At 34.8% G+C, this 25713-nt stretch overlaps 1 long non-coding RNA gene across 1 annotated transcript; it reads right to left on the bottom strand.

Moving 5' to 3' along the window:
* Nucleotides 1–2747: 2747 nt before the first annotated feature.
* On the bottom strand, nucleotides 2748–23251 carry LOC124168247. The gene is made up of 3 exons (XR_006866884.1): nucleotides 21749–23251; nucleotides 18930–19021; nucleotides 2748–3210 (listed from the first exon to the last, which is right to left on the bottom strand). It is a non-coding gene; the product is annotated as an uncharacterized LOC124168247 (long non-coding RNA).
* Between the last annotated feature and the right edge of the window lie 2462 nt (nucleotides 23252–25713).

Genomic DNA, 25713 nt, shown 5'->3' with positions numbered 1-25713 from the left:
GTAATGCTATAAGAATATATCTATCCCAGTCAGCATGTATATAAAACACTAATAAGAAGAGGAATAGTGATTAATTAAAAAAATATAGCTCCCAAAATAACTCAAATGGAAATTATTTCGAAGAGGAAATCACTATTCAATGGTATTATCTCAGACTTCCATACAGAGGGATAGCATCGAAAAGGTATGAATTTGATAAATCATATCATCATGGATGTAAATCACCACCAGTGGAGACCCATAATTATTCCTTATTTCCCCGTCTAACTCGGATATGTATGTCTGTCAGCGACGCGAGTGGCGACATTAGTAAACCCAATTAATTTCACGGTGGGGGACAACACATTCATAGGCCGAATAGAAGTTTCTCTTTCCAATATTCGTGGAAAAATTGGTGATTCTTTTACCTCAAGTTATGACCTTCAGATAGAGGAATATTCATTTAAAAATATATATCCTTTATTTAATTATTCATCACATAAAAAATCCCAAATGCCGAATCACGAGTGAAAGCAATGAAGCGCATAAGAAAGGTGGAATGAAACCGCAGCACAAAAACCATACCTGCTTAGCATATAGTCATTCAATTGTCTTTAGATCACGACCGACAGTTTTAAGGGGTTAATGAAAGAGAAGCTGTTAATCGCATACTACTTCATTGACTCATACTTCCAAGAATAGGGTTGACACCTTGCTTGTCCAGATACTCCACCTCATGCGTCAATGGCAAATGACCTCCGTATAGCCGTTGGTGGTCAACTGGGTGATCTGCAGACTTCGTCAATAACTTTTGAAACAAAAAACACTATGGTAAGTCATGCTGGTTGCCCAGATAGCGCGGATCAAATATCATAAACATTTTCCGCACGCAAGAATCCTGGTGAACAACAAGTTGACAATATCGGTATGTTTACTAAGTGCCATTGACTTGAGAATACTTGGAAACTTGGACATCTTAGCAGCCAAGCTACTTACGCCACCCATGGATCCTCATCAGGGCCACGGTAGTTCTCTTTGCTTTCAAAAGTAGCGTTTCCATTTTCTCATGACCTTGAACCGCGGTCGTGTCATTTTCACCTAGGTATTCAGACGTTTTTCGATCTCGAAATCTTTTAGCATGCAAAATTTTAAATATGGATCCACCTTATTAGGTCAACAATATTCTAATTTCTACTGTTTATTAGTGTAATCTTTTAAAGTATTGCACTGGGTGATGAGAAACCTCAGAGGAAGCACCAGGGCCACGAAAGAAATGGCCTATACAACTCTAGTACGACCCACTTTAGAGTACGCATCTCTTGTTTGGGACCCTCATTTCAAAGGGGAGGTCAAGAAATTGGAGAGGGTGCAGAGAAAAGCTGCTAGGTATGTGTTGGGAAAGCATAAAAAAACGGAAAGTGTTTCAGAAATGCTCGGAGTTCTAAGGTGGGAGAGTTTACAAGACAGGAGGAAAAGAAGCAGGCTATGTGGCATGTTTAAAATTATAAGTGGGGAAAAAGCATGGAAAGAATTTGGGAAGGACATATCAAAACCCAGCTTTGTTGGTAAAAACGATCACCAGTTCAAGATAAAGTGCCGTTCACAAAGGACAAATGCGAAGCAGTTCTCCTTCTTAAATAGGACCATAAGGGACTGGAACGACCTACCAGCAGAACTATTTGAGTCCTTCCCGAAAAATTTACATAGTTTTAAAAAGCGGCTGAAAAAGTAGGGACCAAGGGCTTTGTATAATGTTTTTTATTGTTCTTTCAAATGTTTTCTATTGTTTTTTTTCAATTTTTCTATTGTTTTTTTCAATGTTTTCTAGTGTTTTTTTTTTCATCATATGTACATGTTACCACCAGGCTAAATGCCTACTTGTAACAATTTTAATAATAATAATAATAATAATAACTACATTGAAAACTAGGAGTAAACATATAATTATGAATTTATCACCAGTAAATGAAACACAAATACGCTTACAATATTGATAATCTAAGCGGAAACCATTAACATGGATGGCAGGTTAGAAACTCTGACTGGGCACATAATAACAGCATCGAAGCATAATATCACATAAAAACCACAATACTAACAAAAAAGGAGGAACAAAAATGTATTTTACAAAGAAAATGCTTAAATGGGAATGCCACTTAATATTTAAATTTATAGAATATACCATTACTCATCACAACATTATCAAGAGAAGTGAAAATAAGTAAAGAATAAATAAATTTTAAATTATTTTGATTCCTTAAAAAAATACAGAAATATTTATTCACCACATCATAGTAATGAGAAAATATAAAACATCAATACCAAAAATTGGTGGATACAATCAGCTTAGGCAAGAAAATAGCGCATGAAAAATGAATCAGTAATGTCATCATAAAACATGTTTCAAGCAAAAGAGTAAATATAACAAAAAATTAAAATATTATAAACAGAACACAAGAGAAAAAATTGGATAACATTCTATCACTATAAACCTGCTAAATACAAATTATTCTACACAATTTGAACTTGCACTGGGATACCACACTGTTTTAGCCAGAGGAAAGTCCAACGCTATAATTCAAGCAGGAGATAACATAGGTATATGATTCATTGAAATTAACAATTTGTTTGGTATAGACTTTCCTCTGTTTATCCCCCTCCCCACGTAGAGGGAGCAGTTTGGATTTTGAGGGGGAGGGAGGGTGGGGAGGGATTTTTAGTGAAAGGAAAGGACAGTTAGAGTCAGTATTGCTACCAACACTACCATTAGTACTACAAGCACACAAACTCACTCACTCAGTCATACCAAGCAACATTCACACACCTACGATAGACCCCATGATAATCTAAAGTGGGTACCCATCATCGCAGCGATCCCTAAGGTCGAAAACAATACGGACCTAAGCTCCTGTTCCTAGCTAAGCCAACTAAGTACGAAGTCGGTAGTATCGAATTCCCTGGTAGTTACGCTACGCATTGCGACGATCTGAGATTCTAATTTCCTACTCTCCTGCCTATATTCCCCAAAGGCTGTAAAAAAACAACAACGCATTACAATAAATAAATACAATAAAGCACACAGCAATAAAAAAGCACACCTAAATAGTTCACAGTCCAATCAACACGACTACATCCAGGCCTTTGGCTTCTTCAATTTCTTCAATCTTCGGCTCTTGAGAGACACTCCGTTGAACCTCTTCTCACGGACATCGCAGCATCATGCAGAGTCACCTGTTGCAATATAAAGCATCACAATGTACTAACAATACAACTAACAGCCGTAACGACGTTTTCCTCTGTGTGCTAAAAAAAATTTGAATCAAGAATAACTAAATATGGACAGGGTACTTATTTTGTACTTTTAAACTTCCGAGGAACATAATATTCAATGGACATGGACTAGATTTTTTGGTCAATTTTTTGGTGTGGTTGTCATAGCGACGAATTGATATTTAGTATTTTTTATTACTGTTTGAATGCTCTCAATGCTTTTCTTATGGGAAAACTTTAGGAATTTTTTTGACCAACTTGCAATAATCGTACGACAAATTCCTTTGCCAAAAAGGTAGAGAATTCTTTGGTTAATTTTTTGGCTAGGTTGGAATTTTCGTACGTCGAAACAATTCCGAGGAATAAACGATTTCGATTTTACATTGTCGAGATGGGCGAATTTTCAAACTCGGATTTCAGCCTTGAGACATGTGCCATATGAAAATTTGGACTCTTCTGGAAAAACCGTTAGAGGGTTCTCCGAACTCTCACGTTTGAGCTTACTTTCGCCGTAACCCTCTTGGTTAATTCATAATTAAATTCCGAAAAATGTCCTGCACGCGAAAAATCATTGTCGCCATTTTTTTGTGGAGCATGCAATCTTGAATATCTTAGCAACCGTTTAAGCTAGAGAAATGAAATTTTCAGAGTAATACTTTTATCACAATGGTCAACTTTTGCAATGGTGATGATTCCGCTCGATCGATTCATGTGCGAGTTATATCGATACCAATCTCCTTGGTTACGCTTAAATCGCTAATAACTTTTTTCTTAATCAAGGCATGAATGTGAAAGTCATAAATAATACTATTGTTAATGTCTTTTCTTCGACAAAAGTTAAATCAAGCGAATCGATCGATTACAGTCGAAGTTATGATCGATAAAAGGTTGCATTCGATTGAGCCATTTTTCAGACCTATTTACATAGTTACGGGGATAAAAATTATGGCAATATGTAAAGGAAGGAATGAGTTATGCGTACACATTAATTATTTAGATGAGTATTGTTTCCTAACGAAGATATATCAATATGAATTTATATCTTTTTGTATTAGGTCCCCGTAAGAAATACACGCATCGCCCTATTACGTCACCAATATAAGAACATAGGCGAAATTTTGAAAGCGGGGATAGTAGAGAAGAGAGGGATAAAGGGTATGGCCATCGAATGGAGGGGTTATCAATAGGATGCGAATTTTTCAATACAGGTGGCAGTATAGTCGAATGTACGATTCGATTTTTATAGCAAATACGGAAATTGGCATAAAATGATAAGTGTATACGTTGGACCAATGAAATTTAGTGAATTGGTACATCATGGTATTCCTCACAATGCGCAATGGAAACATGTTTTGTTTATAGTCTCACGCTCGATATATATCGAATCTACTTTTTCTTAAAATATATCGAATTGCTATAGCATATAGGATTTTACATCTAAGGACATAGTAGACAAGGAAATACATAGTAGATACCCATAGACCAGAAATTAAACCTAAAACATTGCGAATTTTAAAGTACAGATGTCAGTATGATCGAAAAATCGATTCGATTATTCTAGCAAATACGTTAATTGGCATAACTTCAATTGTGTTTCCGTTGGACCAATGAAATTTGGTGAATGGGTACATCTTTGTATTCCTCACAATTCCCAATGGAAATTTGTTTTGTATGTGGTCTCACGCTCGATATATATCGAATATAATGTTTATTAAAATATATCGAATTGCTATAACACATAGGATTTTACATCCAAGGACATAGTTGACCAGGAATTATATAGTAGATACCCATACACTGTAAGTTAAACCAAAAGCAATGCGGATTTTAAAGTACAGATGTCAGTATGATCGAAGAATCGATTCGATTATTCTAGCAAATACGTTAATTGGCATAACTTCAATAGTGTTTCCGTTTGACCAATGAAATTTGGTGAATGGGTACATCTTTTTATTCCTCACAATGCCCAATGAAAATATGTTTTGCATGTAGTCTCACATTCGATATATATCGAATCTGCTTTTTCACAATTTATATCGAATAGCTATGACATTTAGGATTTTACACCCATGGGCATTCTTGACCAGGAATTATATAGAAGATGACCATAGACTGGATTTAAAAAAAATGTCACTGCGGATTTTACATTACAGATGTCAGTATAATCGAAAGATCGAATCGATTATTGTAGCAAATACGCAAATTGGCATAACTGGATTAGTATATACGTTGGACCAATGAAAATTGGTGAATGGGTACATCTTGGTATTCCTCACATTGCCCAATGGAAATATGTTTTGCATGTAGTCTCACATTCGATACATATCGAATCTGCTTTTTCACAAATTATATCGAATAGCTATAACATTTAGGATCTAACACCCACGGGCATTGTTGACCAGCAATTATATAGAAGATGACCATAGCGTGGAAAATAAATCAATATCGTTGCGGAGTTTACAGTGCAGATGTCAGTATAATCGAAAGATCGATTCGATAGTTATAGCAAATGCTGAAATTAGCATATTTTGATTAGTATATACGTTGCACCAATGACATTTTGTGAATGGGTACATCTTGGGATTCCTCACAATGCCCAATTGAAATATTGTTTGCGTTTAGTCTCACGTTCGATATATATCGAATCTACTTTTTCTTAAAATATGTCGAATTGCCATAACATATAGGATTTTACATCCAAGGACATAGTTGACCAGGAAATATAGAGAAGATTTCTATTAACTGGAATTAAAATCTACGGCATTGCGGATATTACAGTGCAGATAGCAGTTTTATCGAAAGATCGATTCGATAATTGTAGCAAATACGCGAATTGGCATAACATGATTAGTATTTACGTTGGACCAATGACACTTGCTGATTGGGTACATCTTGGTCTTCCTCACAATGCCCAATGGAAATATGCTTTGCGTGTTGTCTCACGATCTATATATATTGAATATGCTTTTTCTTAAAATATATCGAATCGTTATTACATACAGGATTTTCTATCCACGTACATAGTTGACCAGGAATTTTAGGGTTGATGATCGAAGACTGGAACAGGATTGCGAATTTTCAATACACGTGTCAGTATACTTGATAATTCGATACGATAATGATAGCAAATATACCAAAGCTATTTTTTTCAAATTGGAATGTCTTGAGAATAACTATTTTTTAGTACCAAAGAAATTTGGGGAATCGTTACAATTTAGTATTTTACACACTGCATTATGGACATATGTTTTGCGAGTGGTACATCTCTATATATTTATCTAAGGAATCTGCGTTTCATTTTCAAGTTTCGCTTATCACAACGCTTTTGGACTTATTGAAAAACCTTATTCCAATTATGTCTCAGTGCTAAACTTAGCCTATTCAAATAATGAACTATCCGTCAAATGAAATCATATTGAAAATAACAAATAATTTTAAAAGTAAACAATTAATTTCCTTGCCCTTTCAAAAACCGGCAGGGAAATTTTTGAATATTTTAAACACTTATGGACACAATACTCGACAACACGTGACACAACAATGTTCCCTCCCTCCTAATTACCCGCTTGAAGAATTCAAGCACCCAATCGACTCGTTAGCATATATAAAGTGGGAAACTAATTGATTGATTGTGTGATTGACACAAATTAGTAGCCCAAACTGTGATAGGTGTGGGTATATGGAATATTGGACGTAAAAGTATAAAAAAATTCATCGGGAGGAAAAATCTGAAAAGTTGAAAAAGTCGATTAGTTTTCGAGATATATCGACTTGAATTAACATGGGAGCCTTATGGGACTACAACTTTATCGCTTTTATTTTGTACTTTTAAACGCCCGAGGAACATGATATTCAATGGACATGGACTAGATTTTTTGGTCGATTTTTTGGTGTGGTTGTCATAGCGACGAATTGATATTTAGTATTTTTTATTACTGTTTGAATGCTCTCAATGCTTTTCTTATGGGAAAACTTTAGGAATTTTTTTGACCAACTTGCAATAATCGCACGACAAATTCCTTTGCCAAAAAGTTAGATAATTCTTTGGTTAATTTTTTGGCTATCTTAAAATTTTCGTACGTCGAAACAATTCCGAGGAATAATCGATTTCGATTTAACATTGTCGTGATGGGCAAATTTTCAAACTCGGATTTCAGCCTTGGGACATGTGCCATATGAAAATTTGGAATCTCCAAGAAAAACCGTTAGAGGGTTCTCCGAACCCTCACGTTTGAGCTTACTTTCGCCGTAACCCTCTTGGTTAATTCATAATTAAATTCCGAAAAATGTCCTGCACGCGAAAAATCATTGTCGCCATTTTTTTGTGGAGCATGCAATCTTGAATATCTTAGCAACCGTTTAAGCTAGAGAAATGAAATTTTCAGAGTAATACTTTTATCACAATGGTCAACTTTTGCAATGATGACCATTTCGCTCGATCGATTCATGTGCGAGTTATATCGATACCAATCTCCTTGGTTACGCTTAAATCGCTAATAACTTTTTTCTAAATCAAGGCATGAATGTGAAAGTCATATATAATACTACTGTTAATGTCTTTTTTTCGACAAAAGTTAAATCAAGTGAATCGAGCGATTACAGTCGAAGTTATGATCGATAAAAGGTTGCATTCGATTGAGCCATTTTTCAGACCTATTTACATAGTTACGGGGATAAAAATTATAAAAATATGTAAGGGAAGAAATGATTTATGCGTACACATAAATTATTTAGATGAGTATTGTTTCCTAACGAAGATATATCAATATGAATTTATTTCTTTTTGTATTAGGTCCCCGTAAGAAATACACGCATCGCCCTATATACGTCACCAATATAAGAACATAGGCGAAATTTTGAAAGCGGGGATAGTAGAGAAGAGAGGGATAAGGGAATGGCCATCGAATGGAGGGGTTAAAAATAGGATGCGAATTTTTCAATACAGGTGGCAGTATAGTCGAATGTGCGATTCGATTTTTATAGCAAATACGGAAATTGGCATAAAATGATAAGTGTATACGTTGGACCAATGAAATTTAGTGAATTGGTACATCATGGTATTCCTCACAATGCGCAATGGAAACATGTTTTGTATATAGTCTCACGCTCGATATATATCGAATCTTCTTTTTCTTAAAATATATCTAATTGCTATAGCATATAGGATTTTACATCTAAGGACATAGTAGACAAAGAAATACATAGTAGATACCCATATCCCAGAAATTAAACCAAAAACATTGCGAATTTCAAAGTACAGATGTCAGTATGATCGAAAAGTCGAATCGATTATTATAGCAAATACGTTAGTTGGCATAACTTCAATTGTGTTTCCGTTGGACCAATGAAATTTGGTGAATGGGTACATCTTTGTATTCCTCACAATGCCCAATGGAAATTTGTTTTGTATGTAGTCTCACGCTCGATATATATCGAATATAATTTTTATTAAAATATATCGAATTGCTATAACACATAGGATTTTACATCCAAGGACATATTTGACCAGGAATTATATAGTAGATACCTATAGACTGTATGTTAAACCAAAAGCAATGCGGATTTTAAAGTACAAATGTCAGTATGATCGAAGAATCGATTCGATTATTCTAGCAAATACGTTAATTGGCATAACTTCAATAGTTTTTCCGTTTGACCAATGAAATATGTTGAATGGGTACATCTTTTTATTCCTCACAATATCCAATGAAAATATGTTTTGCATGTAGTCTCACATTCGATATATATCGAATCTGCTTTTTCACAATTTATATCGAATAGCTATAACATATAGGATTTTACACCCATGGGCATTTTTGACCAGGAATTATATAGTAGATGACCATAGACTGGATATAAAAAAATTTCATTGCGGATTTTACATTACAGATGTCAGTATAATCGAAAGATCGAATCGATTATTGCAGCAAATACGCAAATTGGCATAACTGGATTAGTATATACGTTGGACCAATGAAAATTGGTTAATTGGTACATCTTGGTATTCCTCACATTGCCCAATGGAAATATGTTTTGCATGTAGTCTCACATTCGATACATATCGAATCTGCTTTTTCACAAATTATATCGAATAGCTATAACATTTAGGATTTTACACCCACGGGCATTGTTGACCAGCAATTATATAGAAGATGACCATAGCGTGGAAATAAAATCAATATCGTTGCGGATTTTACAGTGCAGATGTCAGTATAATCGAAAGATCGATTCGATAGTTATAGAAAATGCTGCAATTAGCATATTTTGATTAGTATATACGTTGCACCAATGACATTTTGTGAATAGGAATATCTTGGGATTCCTCACAATGCCCAAATGAAATATTGTTTGCGTTTAGTCTCACGTTCGATATATATCGAATCTACTTTTTCTTAAAATATGTCGTATTGCTATAACATATAGGATTTTACATCCAAGGACATAGTTGACGAGGAAATATAGAGTAGATTTCTATTAACTGGAATTAAAATCTACGGCATTGCGGATATTACAGTGCAGATAGCAGTTTTATCGAAAGATCGATTCGATAATTGTAGCAAATACGCGAATTGGCATAACATGATTAGTATTTACGTTGGACCAATGAAAATTGGTGAATGGGTAAATCTTGGTCTTCCTCACAATGCCCAATGGAAATATGCTTTGCGTGTAGTCTCACGATCTATATATATTGAATATGCTTTTTCTTAAAATATATCGAATCGTTATTACATACAGGATTTTCTATCCACGTACATAGTTGACCAGGAATTTTAGGGTTGATGATCGAAGACTGGAATGGGATTGCGAATTTTCAATACACGTGTCAGTATACTTGATAATTCGATACGATAATGATAGCAAATATGCCAAAGCTATTTTTTTTCAAATTGGAATATCTTGAGAATAACTATTTTTTAGTACCAAAGAAATTTGGGGAATCGTTACAATTTAGTATTTTACACACTACATTATGGACATATGTTTTGCGAGTGGTACATCTTTATATATTTATCTAAGGAATCTGCGTTTCATTTTCAAGTTTCGCTTATCACAACGCTTTTGGACTTTAAGAGTTGAAAAATAACCACAAAATCATCACTGTCTTGAAATTTTAAAAACCTTATTCCAATTATGTCTCAGTGCTAAACTTAGCCTATTCAAATAATGAAGTATCCGTCAAATGAAATCATATTGAAAATAACAAATAATTTTAAAAGTAAACAATTAAGTTCCTTACCCTTTCAAAAACCGGCAGGGAAATTTTTGAATATTTTTAACACTTATGGACACAATGCTCGACAACACGTGACACAACAATGTTCCCACCCTCCTAATTACCCGCTTGAAGAATTCAAGCACCCAATCGACTCGTTAACGTCCCTATAATAGCTGCAAACTAATTCACTGATTGTGTGATTGATACAAATTAGTAGCCAAACATGTGATAGGTGTGGGTATATGGAATATTGGACGTAAAAGTAAAAAAAAATTCATCGGGAGGAAAAATCTGAAATCTTAAAAAAGTCGATAACTTTTCGAGATATATCGACTTGAATTAACATGGGAGGCTTATGGGACTAAAACTTTTTCACTTTTATTATGTATTTTTAAATATGTGAGGAACATGAGATTCCCTTGACATAAACTAGATTTTTTGGTTGATTTTTTGGTGTGGTTGTCATTGCGATAAATTGATATTTAGTATTTTTTATGATTTTTTGAAAGTGCCCCATGCTTTTCTTATGGCACTACGTAAAGAATTTTTTTGACCAACTTGCAATCATCACAGGACAAATTCCTTGAAACGCAAGATACTAGATTTTTTGGTTGATTTTTTGGATATCTCGGAATTTTCATATGTCGAAACAATTCCGAGGAAGAAACGATTTCGACTTTCCATTGTAGAGGTGGTCGAATTTTCAATCTTGGATTTCGGCGTTGAGACATGTGCCATATGAAAATTTGGAATCTTTAAGAAAAACCGTTAGAGGGTTCTCCGAACCCTCACGTTTGAGCTTACTTTCGCCGTATCCCTCTTGGTTAATTAATAATTAAATTCCGAAAAATGTCCTGCAAGCGAAAAATCATTGTCGCCATTTTTTTGTGGAGCATGCAATCTTGAATATCTTAGCAACCGTTCCAGCTACATGAATGAAATTTTTAGGTTAATACTTTTATCAAAATGGTCAACTTTTGCAATGATGACCATTTCGCTCGATCGATTCATGTGCGAGTTATATCGATACCCATCTCCTTGGATACGCTTTAATCGCTAATAACTTTTTTGTTGATCAAATATTGAACATGAAAGTATTACACAATACAACTGATAATGTCACTCATCCGACAAAAGTTAAATCAAGCGGATCGATTGATTACACTCGAAGTTATGATCGATACAAGGTTGTATTCGATTGAGCCATTTTTTGGGCTTATTTACATAGTTACGGAGATAAAAATTTTAACAATATGTAAGGAAAAGAATGAATTATGCGCACACAAAAATTATTTAGATGAATTATGTTTCCTAATGAAAATACATCCATTTGAATTTATATCTTTTTGTATTAGGCCCCCGTAAGAAATACACGCATCCCGTCCAATTACGTCACCAATATAAGAACATAGGCTTAATTTTGAAAGCGGGGATATTAGAGAAGGCAGGGATAAGGGAGTGACCATAGAAGGGATATCAATAGGATTGCGGATTTTACAGTACAGATGTCAGCAGTGTCTAAAGTACGATTCGATTAGTATAGCAAATACGCAAATTGGCATAACTTGATAAGTGTGTACGTTGGACCAATGAAACTTGGTAAACAGGTACATCTTGGTATTCCTCACGATGCTCAACAGAAATATGTTTTGTAAGTAGTCTAACGTGCGATATATATCGAATATCATTTTTCTTCAAATATATCGAACTGCTATAACATATAGGATTTTAAATCCAAGGGCATAGTTGACCAGGTATTATATAGAAGATGCCCATAGACTGAAAATTAAACCAATAGCATTGCGGATTTTACAGTACAGATGTCAGTATGATCGAAAAATCGATTCGATTATTATAGCAAATACGTAAATGGGCATAACTTCAATAGCTTTACCGTTGGATCAATGAAATTTGGTGATTGGGTACATATTGGTATTCCTCACGATGCCCAATGATAATTTGTTTTGTACGTAGTCTCACATTCGATATATATCGAATCTACTTTTTCTAAAATGTATCGAATCGCTATATCATGTAGGATTTTACATCCAAGGACATAGTTTACTAGGGATTAAATAGTAGATACCCATTGACTGGATTTTAAACCAATAGCCTTGCGGACTTTACAGTACAGATGTCAGTATGATCGAAAAATCGATTCGATTATTATAGCAAATACCAAAATGGTCATAACTTCAATAGATTTACCGTTGGATCAATGAAATTTGGTGATTGGGTACATATTGGTATTCCTCACGATGCCCAATGAAAATTTGTTCTGTACGTAGTCTCACATTCGATATATATCGAATCTACTTTTTCTTAAATTGTATCGAATTGCTATAACATGTAGGATTTTACATCCCAGGGCAAAGTTTACTAGGGATTAAATTGTAGATACCCATTGACTGGATTTAAACCAATAGCCTTGCGGATTTTACAGTACAGATGTAAGTATGATCGAAAAATCGATTCGATTATTATAGCAAATACGTAAATGCGCATAACTTCAATAGATTTACCGTTGGATCAATGAAATTTGGTGAATGGGTACATATTGGTATTCCTCACAATGCCCAATGAAAATTTGTTTTGTACGTAGTCTCACATTCGATATATATCGAATCTACTTTTTCTTAAAGTATATCGAATTGCTAATACATGTAGGATTTTACATCCAAGGACATAGTTTACTAGGGATTAAATAGTAGATACCTATTGACTGGATTTTAAACCAATAGCCTTGCGGATTTTACAGTACAGATGTAAGTATGATCGAAAAATCGATTCGATTATTATAGCAAATACGTAAATGGGCATAACTTCAATAGATTTACCGTTGGATCAATGAAATTTGGTGAATGGGTACATATTGGTATTCCTCACAATGCTCAATGAAAATTTGTTTTGTATGTAGTCTCACATTCGATATATATCGAATCTACTTTTTCTTAAAGTATATCGAATTGCTAATACATGCAGGATTTTACATCCACAGGCATAGTTGACCAGGTATTAAATAGTAGATACGCATAGACTGAAAATTAAACCAATGGGATTGCGGACTTTACCGTACAGATGTCAGTATGATCGAAAAATCGATTCGATTATTATAGCATATACACAAATTGGTATAACTTGAAAAGTATACCCGTTGGACCAATGAAATTTGGCGAATGTGCACATCTTGGTAATCCTCACACTGCCCAACAGAAATATGCTTTGTATGTTGTCTAACGTGCGATATATATCGAATATGCTTTTTCTTCAAATATATCGAACCGCTATAACATATAGGATTTTAAATCCAAGGGCAAAGTTGGCCAAGTATTGTATAGTAGACACACAGACTGAAAATTAAACCAATAGCATTGCGGATTTTACAGTACAGATGGCAGTGTAATCGCAAGATCGATTCGATTATTCTATCAAATACGCAAATTTGCAAAAATTGATTGGTTTATACGTTGGACCAATGAAATTTGGCAAATAAGTACATCTTGGTATTCCTCACAATGCCCAAATGAAACATATTTTGTGTATAGTCTCACGTTCGATACATATCGAATCTGCTTTTTCACAAATTATATCGTATTGCTATAACATATAGGATTTTACATCCAAGGACATAGTTGACCAATATAATTATGTGGAAGATAGCCATAGACTGTAAGTTAAATCAATAGCATTGCGGATTCAACAATACAAATGCCAGTATAATCGAAGAATGGATTCGATGATTATAACAAATACATAACATTGGCACAAATTGATTAGTGTATCCGTTGGACCAATTAAATTTGGTGCTTGGTACATCTTGGTATTCCTCACAATTCCCAAAGGTAATATGTTTTGCATGTAGTCTCACGATTGATGCATATCGAATATGCTATTTCTTAAAATATATCGAATCGTTATAACATAGGATTTTGCATGCACGTACATAGTCGACCAGGAATTTTAGTGTTGATGATCAAAGATTGGAAGGTAAATCAATCGGATTGCGTATTTTCAATGCACGTGTCAGTATACTTGATAATTCGATACGATTATGATAGCAAATATGCCAAATCTTTTTTGCAAATTGGAATATCTTGAGAATAACTATTTTTTAAGACCAAAGAAATTAGAGGAATCGTTACAATTCAGTATTTTACAAACTGCCATATGGACATTCGTTTTGCAAGTGGAATATCTTTATATATTTATCTAAAGAATCTGCGTTGTATTTTCAAGAGTGGCTTATCACAATGCTTATGGACTTTAACAGTTGAAAAATAACCACATAATCAACACTCTCTTGAAATTTTTAAAACCTTATTCCGATTATGTGTCAATGGTTAACTTAATGGATCAAAGAATCAATTATCCGTCAAATAAAATCATATTGAAAATAACAAATATTTCGAACAGTAAAAAATTTAGTTCCTTACCCTTTCAAAAAACGGCGGGGAAATTTTTGAATATTAAACCACTTATGGGCACATGACTCGAAAATATGTGACACAACTATGTTTCCACCCCCCCTAATTACCCGCTTGAAGAATTCAAGCGCCCAATCGACTCGTTACATATATAAAGTGGGAAAGTAATTGATTGATTGGGTGATTGACACAAATTAGTAGCCCAAACTGTGATAGGTGTGGGTATATGGAATATTGGACGTGAAAGTAAAAAAAAATTCATCGGGAGGAAAAATCTGAAAAGTTGAAAAAGTCGATTAGTTTTCGAGATATATCGACTTGAATTAACATGGGAGCCTTAAGGGACTACGACTTTTTCGCTTTTATTTTGTACTTTTAAACGACCGAGGAACATGATATTCAATGGACATGGACTAGATGTTTTGGTCGATTTTTTGGTGTGGTTGTCATAGCGACGAATTGATATTTAGTATTTTTTATTACTGTTTGAATGCTCTCAATGCTTTTCTTATGGGAAAACTTTAGGAATTTTTTTGACCAACTTGCAATAATCGCACGACAAATTCCTTTGCCAAAAAGTTAGATAATTCTTTGGTTAATTTTTTGGCTATCTTAAAATTTTCGTACGTCGAAACAATTCCGAGGAATAAACGATTTCGATTTAACATTGTCGTGATGGGCGAATTTTCAAACTCGGATTTCAGCCTTGAGACATGTGCCATATGAAAATTTGGAATCTCCAAGAAAAACCGTTAGAGGGTTCTCCGAACCCTCACGTTTGAGCTTACTTTCGCCGTAACCCTCTTGGTTAATTCATAATTAAATTCCGAAAAATGTCCTGCACGCGAAAAATCATTGTCGCCATTTTTTTGTGGAGCATGCAATCTTGAATATCTTAGCAACCGTTTAAGCTAGAGAAATGAAATTTTCAGAGTAATACTTTTATCACAATGGTCAACTTTTGCAATGGTGATGATTCCGCTCGATCGATTCATGTGCGAGTTATATCGATACCAATCTCCTTGGTTACGCTTAAATCGCTAATAACTTTTTTCTTAATCAAGGCATGAATGTGAAAGTCATAAATAATACTACTGTTAATGTCTTTTCTTCGACAAAAGTTAAATCAAGCGAATCGATCGATTACAGTCGAAGTTATGATCGATAAAAGGTTGCATTCGATTGAGCCATTTTTCAGACCTATTTACATAGTTACGGGGATAAAAATTATAAAAATATGTAAAGGAAGGAATGAGTTATGCGTACACATTAATTATTTAGATGAGTATTGTTTCCTAACGAAGATATATCAATATGAATTTATATCTTTTTGTATTAGGTCCCCGTAAGAAATACACGCGTCGCCCTATACACGTCACCAATATAAGAACATAGGCGAAATTTTGAAAGCGGGGATAGAAGAGAAGAGAGGGATAAGGGTATGGCCATCGAATGGAGGGGTTATCAATAGGATGCGAATTTTTCAATACAGGTGGCAGTATAGTCGAATGTACGATTCGATTTTTATAGCAAATACGGAAATTGGCATAAAATGATAAGTGTATACGTTGGACCAATGAAATTTAGTGAATTGGTACATCATGGTATTCCTCACAATGCGCAATGGAAACATGTTTTGTATATAGTCTCACGCTCGATATATATCGAATCTACTTTTTCTTAAAATATATCGAATTGCTATAGCATATAGGATTTTACATCTAAGGACATAGTAGACAAGGAAATACATAGTAGATACCCATATCCCAGAAATTAAACCAAAAACATTGCGATTTTCAAAGTACAGATGTCAGTATGATCGAAAAGTCGATTCGATTATTATAGCAAATACGTTAATTGGCATAACTTCAATTGTGTTTCCGTTGGACCAATGAAATTTGGTGAATGGGTACATCTTTGTATTCCTCACAATTCCCAATGGAAATTTGTTTTGTATGTGGTCTCACGCTCGATATATATCGAATATAATTTTTATTAAAATATATCGAATTGCTATAACACATAGGATTTTACATTCAAGGACTTAGTTGACCAGGAATTATATAGTAGATACCCATAGACTGTAAGTTAAACCAAAAGCAATGCGGATTTTAAAGTACAGATGTCAGTATGATCGAAGAATCGATTCGATTATTCTAGCAAATACGTTAATTGGCATAACTTCAATAGTGTTTCCGTTTGACCAATGAAATTTGGTGAATGGGTACATCTTTTTATTCCTCACAATGCCCAATGAAAATATGTTTTGCATGTAGTCTCACATTCGATATATATCGAATCTGCTTTTTCACAATTTATATCGAATAGCTATAACATATAGGATTTTACACCCATGGGCATTCTTGACCAGGAATTATATAGTAGATGACCATAGACTGGATATAAAAAAAATGTCATTGCGGATTTTACATTACAGATGTCAGTATAATCGAAAGATCGAATCGATTATTGTAGCAAATACGCAAATTGGCATAACTAGATTAGTATATACGTTGGACCAATGAAAATTGGTGAATGGGTACATCTTGGTATTCCTCACATTGCCCAATGGAAATATGTTTTGCATGTAGTTTCACATTCGATACATATCGAATCTGCTTTTTCATACATTATATCGAATAGCTATAACATTTAGGATCTAACACCCACGGGCATTGTTGACCAGCAATTATATAGAAGATGACCATAGCGTGGAAATAAAATCAATATCGTTGCGGAGTTTACAGTGCAGATGTCAGTATAATCGAAAGATCGATTCGATAGTTATAGCAAATGCTGAAATTAGCATATTTTGATTAGTATATACGTTGCACCAATGAAATTTTGTGAATGGGTACATCTTGGGATTCCTCACAATGCCCAATTGAAATATTGTTTGCGTTTAGTCTCACGTTCGATATATATCGAATCTACTTTTTCTTAAAATATGTCGAATTGCTATAGCATATAGGATTTTACATCCGAGGACATAGTTGACCAGGAAATATAGAGCAGATTTCTATTAACTGGAATTAAAATCTACGGCATTGCGGATATTACAGTGCAGATAGCAGTTTTATCGAAAGTTCGATTCGATAATTGTAGCAAATACGCGAATTGGCATAACATGATTAGTATTTACGTTGGACCAATGAAATTTGATGAATGGGTACATATTGGTCTTCCTCACAATGCCCAATGGAAATATGCTTTGCGTGTAGTCTCACGATCTATATATATTGAATATGCTTTTTCTTATAATATATCGAATCGTTATTACATACAGGATTTTCTATCCACGTACATAGTTGACCAGGAATTTTAGGGTTGATGATCAAAGACTGGAACAGGATTGCGAATTTTCAATACACGTGTCAGTATACTTGATAATTCGATACGATAATGATAGCAAATATGCCAAAGCTATTTTTTTCAAATTGGAATATCTTGAGAATAACTATTTTTTAGTACCAAAGAAATTTGGGGAATCGTTACAATTTAGTATTTTACACACTGCATTATGGACATATGTTTTGCGAGTGGTACATCTTTATATATTTATCTAAGGAATCTGCGTTTCATTTTCAAGTTTCGCTTATCACAACGCTTCTGGACTTTAAGAGTTGAAAAATATCCACAAAATCATCACTGTCTTGAAATTTTAAAAACCTTATTCCAATTATATCTCAGTGCTAAACTTAGCCTATTCAAATAATGAACTATCCGTCAAATTAAATCATAATGAAAATAACAAATAATTTTAAAAGTAAACAATTAAGTTCCTTACCCTTTCAAAAACCGGCAGGGAAATTTTTGAATATTTTAAACACTTATGGACACAATACTCGACAACATGTGACACGACAATGTTCCCACCCTCCTAATTACCCGCTTGAAGAATTCAAGCACCCAATCGACTCGTATTATTAAAAAGTGGCTTACTTTATGATAAACTTCACTCGCATGAAAAGTTATATTTTTCATGTGAAGGATCAAAACACGCAAGTTAAAAGGAGATATATCAAATTAATTCCTACCTCTCAAGTAATTGGTCCAATCTGTTCTGAAGTCTTCATAATCCATAGCGCTTCTGTTTCTCCCAAATTCGAAATCCCCCAAACTTGAACATCTAAGAAGAGAAAAATGCGTAAGTTAACACAAAGGCAGAATTACAAACGCGAAAAAATCACAAATAGCTTTTAAATATCAAATGAATGAGGCAGTTATTTTAAATAATGAGGAACATGCCATCAACAAGAGGATGATATACGTATTTATGATAAAACGTTAAATAGACAAAGTAAGTTTACAGAGTAAATATAACTATAAATTCACTCACATTTTATTGCAATGGAATAGAGTGTTTGCATGGGTGAGGAATAAGCATGAAACCTTTTCCATTTAGTGCATACATGTTTAAAGTTCACATATGTTTAATGAAAATTCCATGAGTTATGCTATTAATTTATTATTTAAAATTTAATAACCTTTGTTTTAGCATCGAAATTCAGGAGGGTAAAACGACCTGTAATTGGCTATTCGTTACGTGACGTCATCTCCCATAGTATAGTTGCAAGCGGACGGGAGCATTGATGAATAACTTATATTTCACGTATTTTACGTGACATTTCTTCATTTTTCTGCAAGTAAATTTGCAAAATGGAACCTGGTTTCGTTAAGGCTTGTTCAAATAACCTCCCAGACGTAGACCCCTTCGTGATCGGTGTATACCTAGGGCCTATCTTCGTTTTTGTAAGGTCTGTAACTTCGTTTTCTCCTGAGTTGGGAGAAAATAGACTCGTGAAGCGTTTCATCCAACACTTAAGTCTCTAACTCGATTGCATATAGACGATGAAGTAAAGAGTGAAGTGAGTTGTGAATGTAACATCTTCGAGGAAATTATTTCTTCCATACTGGTTTAACCAACCGCATACATTTCGATCAAAGGTATCTGACTATTGCGTAGGGGATATGTTTCATATTTGAACTAGTTGTGCTTTAGGGATACATCGAACGCGTATTAATTTTCATTCGTTTGTTCGCTCCTAAGTTCTGTTTGATTTTATTACGTATTGAACCTATTGCCAATTCATTGTGAGCTTTCGCCAGTAAGTACTCATTTCACGTATTTCGTTGCGCTGTTGTTCGTTTTTGTTATGGTCATATTTTGGTTACGGTAGGAGTGATAGTGAAATTCGAAGGTTTTTAATGATACAATAACTGGTTTAGCAATTTGTTTCAGCCTATTCATTTAATTGTCTTCGCAATGTTAACGTGAAATAACGTAAACTGATTCTAAGTCGTTAGTGATGTGTGAGATGTGAAGAATCCTTACGAATTTCAAGGAGTGCAAATTCTTTTAGTGTGGTGTGCAGAGTGATTGGAAAACCGATAATTATGCTATATTAATGTTATTAATGCTATATAATTATGCATAATAGTGTTTTATATTTATTGTGAGCCAAGTTCTTCATTGAAACAGTTGATTCGGCATATACTGATTGTAAGTATCAAAAAGACAGCTCGTGAAATGCGTGCGTGGTAGTGCTATTTGTGATATGATGAGCAATAAATATGTACAAGTAAGAGTAATTTAGCCTTGTTTTTTATACATTAACACCTCTTGTAAACTATTTTTCCCTATGTTTCCGCACTTTTATGCTGTCACTATTTGAAAATTTAAATGTAGCGAGGCAGGTTGCTGTGTTTCCTCAACTATAACATTTTAGGAGTTGCAAACATATGTTACTAATTGCTCGCATGTAGGTACCTATTTGCAATGCATCAAATTTGTACCATTCATACATTTACCGTAACGTTATTTTCTTTACGATTCTTTGCTGCGTTGTAAAATTTTTAAATTTTCCTTTTCCACTCCAACATTGTGTATATCTGCTTTTCGAGTATAAATGCTTACAATACTGACGTTGCTAATTATGTTTTTCCATAGTCATCAAGCATACATAATGAAAGTAAGCATCCGAAGTGAAAACATATTCAATGTATATCATCAATGAATGCACGGTCGTTTGTATACAAGAATAACTGCATCTCAAACATACATATGCTTCAGTATTACGCATTAGTCTCTCCTTTCTAAATGGAATAATATAATAATGGCATCGACTTAAGATCCCTCCGGGCTGCCAATAACCATTTCCGTCGTAGTTCAGGCTTATCGGGAACATCCACAAAAATCTTGTTCGGTGTAGAAACACGGGTGCTCCCACATAATCGGGACAAAACAATATTCATTCCGGAATTTTGTCCTACAAGCCGTTAATCTATCTTCGCTCATGGCTACGAGTTTAAAGAATACGAAATATACCACTAATTTATTGTAGGAGAGATGGTTTATTCCGTCAGATTCACCTCAATGTTCGTAAACAACAATAAACAAGGTTTCCATCAATCGCAGGTGATCGGAGGAACTGAAGTCAGTTGAGTATGGGGATTGACGTCACAAGCCGTCTGACATGGCGGCGGAGTGTTTTAAGCGCAACATTGATTTTGTTATGTTTATTTGTTAATAAAAAATTCACCCATGGTCGTACGACTGTAGGAATTGGAATTTTGCTTCATTAAACCAAACTGATATTTTTAACAGGCCTCACCAAAAACGTGCAAATACTCTATTGTTGAAAATATATTTCTAACATTTTCTCATTAACGTTTACATTTATCTGAGAGTAAAAAAATGTGAATAAAAAACGAAATAAAGATCTTGCTCAAAATCGTATGACTTTTACTGGAAAATTTCTCTAAAATTTCTCAATTGTTTTTTTAAATTAATAAGGTTATTCAAAAACACGTCTCAATACACATGACTGTGAATGTAAGAAGAATGTAATCTTACTGTGACGTGTTGGCGCCATGAACTTAGGTTCTTCAAGAATCGGAAAAGCATGCCGTGCGTTCTCTTCGACCGCTGTCTTCTGACTTCCGCTCTTCATATCCGGGGATGACTTGAGCCTATGGAGAGGTAGGATTAGTAGGCACAAGCAAAAATAAAAATAACCCTTACACAAAATACCCCCAAAGCCTCGCATACACTCCACGACAACATACAGAAGGCATATTTGTACCTAAAGCAGTCACAAAGTCCTATTTCTGTACGCTGCAATGGATTAGCGTGCATACAATACTTTGGTTCGAAATGCTAAAAATAAACACACGCATATAATCGCCTAGCCTTACGTTACGCAAGTTATTCGGGCCTAAAAGCCCAAATCTAAGCTAACACTCGCAATATCTTCTTGCCTTGTAGTGTTGTCCTCCGTCTTCTTTCTTCAAAGCCAGGGGTGACTTAGCTGTCTTCTTCATCCTGTCCTCTTCTGTACTGTTGTCTTCAGCTCTTCTAAACCTGGGGAGAGGTAGGATTAGTAGGCACATACAAAAATAATAAAAAACCCTTGTACTAAAAATCCCCAAAGCCTCGCATGCACTCCACGACAATATACAGGGGGCATCTTTGCACTCAAACCAAGTGAAATTCCTATGTCTGTACGCTGAAATGGATTAGAGTACATATTCAACCTTGGTTCAAAAGACTAAAAATAACGCACGCATATAATCGCCTAGCCTTACGTTACGCAAATTATTTGGCCCAAACAGCCCCAATCAAAGCTAACACACGCTTCTTGTCTTGGTCCTCTTCGACCGATGTCTTCTTTTCTTCAAATCCAGCGATGGCTTGATTCTGTGGAGAGGTAGGATTAGTGTGCACATACAAAAATATACACAACCAAAAAATGAAGGGGAAAACCACAAAAAATGGCCATAACACACACGCACGCAGACACACACCCCTACCTACTTTTTTTGAGCTCATAATCTAAATAAACCATACAAAAGGTTTATAAGGCCTTTTATTTTAGTATTAATTTGGGGAGCATACCTTTAGCGCTATTTTCATAATTTTTAACCTCATTCATGGGCCATGGCCTTTGTGAATTTTTCTTATTCACTCCATCTGGTACCAGTTATTATAACCTCTCATTGATTGCAACCATTTCACCTTGTGTTCATTTTTCACCCTCCGAGTCTATTTTGACTCTTTGTATTTGGTTCATTCGAATGACGTCACCATCGATGGAGATCTCATGTACCATTGTACCTTGATTCATACCATGTGTCATTTGTGTGTAAATGTGAATGTATGTGTAATAGACGGATACATTTAACAACGGGGCATTGCACAAAAAAATCGATCATCAGCTATAAACTCCTAACGATGAAGAGCCTATCGCTTCCCCCCATTGTATCCTCTTCTTGTATTTTCTTTGCTGCCGATGATTCGAATTTCTTTATTTGGAGATTTCACTCTTCGTTGCTCAAATAACGCTTTTTTCCGCACGCTTTCAATCTGTAAAAAAAGAAAAGGGAATTCAAGTTATCATGTATGTCCGAAATTATCCATGAGAATTACATTAGGGGTCCGCATTAAATGAAAACTTTCTGAACTCTTGCTAAGGACACTAAGGCTAACAAAAGGACACTTGCTAAGACTAACGAAAGTTACGTTAGTTGTCACGACGTAATAGATACGTAAGCAAAATCTACGGGCTGTGATAAATAAGATTAATCCTGGAATCAAAGAGTAATTACCAAGATATGTTGATAAAAATTGTTGTATATTTTATACACCATTTACTTATTTATAAATTGAAATTCAGTCAATCTTTAATCAATAGATTAGGTTCCATTCCCTTTGGCGAAAATAGTTTAAAGGTAAAAAAAAGGCTATTGGCAAATAAGGAAAATACAAAATTTACACAATATACTTAGGATAATAGGAAAATATAAAATTTACAAAAATGTCATTCTTTAAAGTTGTTATTTTTATATTCCCATACATTAGTCTTCTCATCTCTGATCAGTAAAACTACCAGTTACCCAGACAAAAATTGCTACCCAATAATTTCTAATTGGAATAAATGTCAAAAAAAAGTGTAATTGCTTGAAAATTGATTACCATGTTATGGTTAACATGTTATTGATTAATTACCCGGCTTGGTTAACATTCCAAGGTGCTTTGATCCTCGAGTTAAAGATGATTATCCGATGTACTCTAACAAACATTTCCTTCAGAGTATAGATTAAGGCAAAAAATTACAGCATTTACTCATTGCGTAAGCACTGAGTAGTCAAAATACGCATCCAAAATTAGCAATAAATATCCCACTAGAGAAAAGTTTCTCGGGTTTTCCACCGGTTGATGTCGCTCATGTCTCCCGACGTTTCGATCCGCGACTTGCTGATCATCCTCAGGGGATCTTCCGAAGAAGGGAATCATTCGGAAGATTCCCTGAGGACGATCAGCAAGTCGCGGATCGAAACGTCGGGAGACATGAGCGACATCAACCGGTGGAAAACCCGAGAAACTTTTCTGCAACTGATACGACGGGAAAACCTAAGATCATAAATATCCCACTACATTCAATATGTGCTGATCTAATGGGAATAAAATGTTCTAAAATTTCAATCCGCTTATAGGTGAATCCAGTCCGCTTAAGGAGTTCCAGTCTAAGGTTTACCGAGAAAATGTGCAACGATGTCCATTACAACTTAAAATTATACAATGTGTCATTGATTATAGCTACTCACCTATGCGTTACAATATTCAATATTTAGCCCCCTTCGCGGGACCTTGGGCATTTGGTCACTCACGATGATTGCTGGCCATCGCACTCGGAATAAATAAGTCCACAGGGCCTAAAACAATAAGCAGGCATTAATACTATTAAATAAACTATTCAGTGAGACAACAAACTGAACTGACCAACCTGGAATCCAAAATTCATCCGTGAAAGCCGTTCATTCATTCATTCAAAGCCGTGAAGAACAAAGATGCATGAAAAATTCTATTTCAATTCTTAAAATTGAACAGCCGAGTGAGGAAAATATAACCACCGAAGATGTTAAACTCCCTGCCCTGCACATAGCAGCAATAAAGATAATATAAATGAACGGGTAATACTCTAAAGCAGAATGTAATTGTTTTAGTTCTCAGCGCTTGCTGTCATGTCGTGTCATGAAGTAGCAAAAAATTCATGTTCGCAAACCTCAACAGCTACATATCCATTTACGTTAAAAATTAATCCAGAAAATAATATTCAGTTATTAATAGCAAAGAGATTTATAGTTAATCAACTGCTTTGCATCATAAAATCATCTATGTATTTGGTATTTCCCAACCATAATCCTAGGGATTGTAAAAGAAGTCGATCTGAAGTTCAATAGGGAAAACGGATGCACACTGATTCTCTACGGAAGACTGGAATGGACAATGAAGAAATCAAGGATAGATGCCTTCGAAATGTGGTGCTACAGAAGAATGATGAGGATCAAATGGATCGACCGAGTTAGTAACGAATAAATCCTAAGAAGATTAGGAGGGAAGAGAAGCCTCATGAAAACCTTAATAAGCGAAAACCCTTGTAGGCCACATGTTGAGACATGATGGCCTGATGAAGGCAATTGCCTAGGAACAAGTAGATGGCGAGAAAGTTATGGAAGACCTCGATTAAAATAGATGCAACAGGTAAAGGAGGATATGTAAGACAAGAAATGCGCAGGTGTGAAGAGATTAACCGACAGGAGAAATGAGTGGAGAACAGCGTTTACCATATGCACACATTAAAAAATAGTGGATTCACCAGAAACGATATAAATCTAATTTAATAATTGATGTCTAAGTGAATCTAAGTGAAAGTAAATGAATATCTAGTAGATGAAACGCAAGAAAAAGTCCCTAGAAGCGTACTAATCTCGCAGTCAACTTTCATGTTTTACCATCCGATCTAAGCCGTATGGTATGTT

The sequence above is a fragment of the Ischnura elegans genome, chromosome 11 (genome assembly GCF_921293095.1).
Source record: "Ischnura elegans chromosome 11, ioIscEleg1.1, whole genome shotgun sequence".
In the NCBI taxonomy this organism is placed as follows: Eukaryota; Metazoa; Arthropoda; class Insecta; order Odonata; family Coenagrionidae; genus Ischnura; species Ischnura elegans.
The sequence above is the reverse complement of the archived record's forward strand: the minus strand, read 5'-3'. Positions and strand labels throughout refer to the sequence as shown.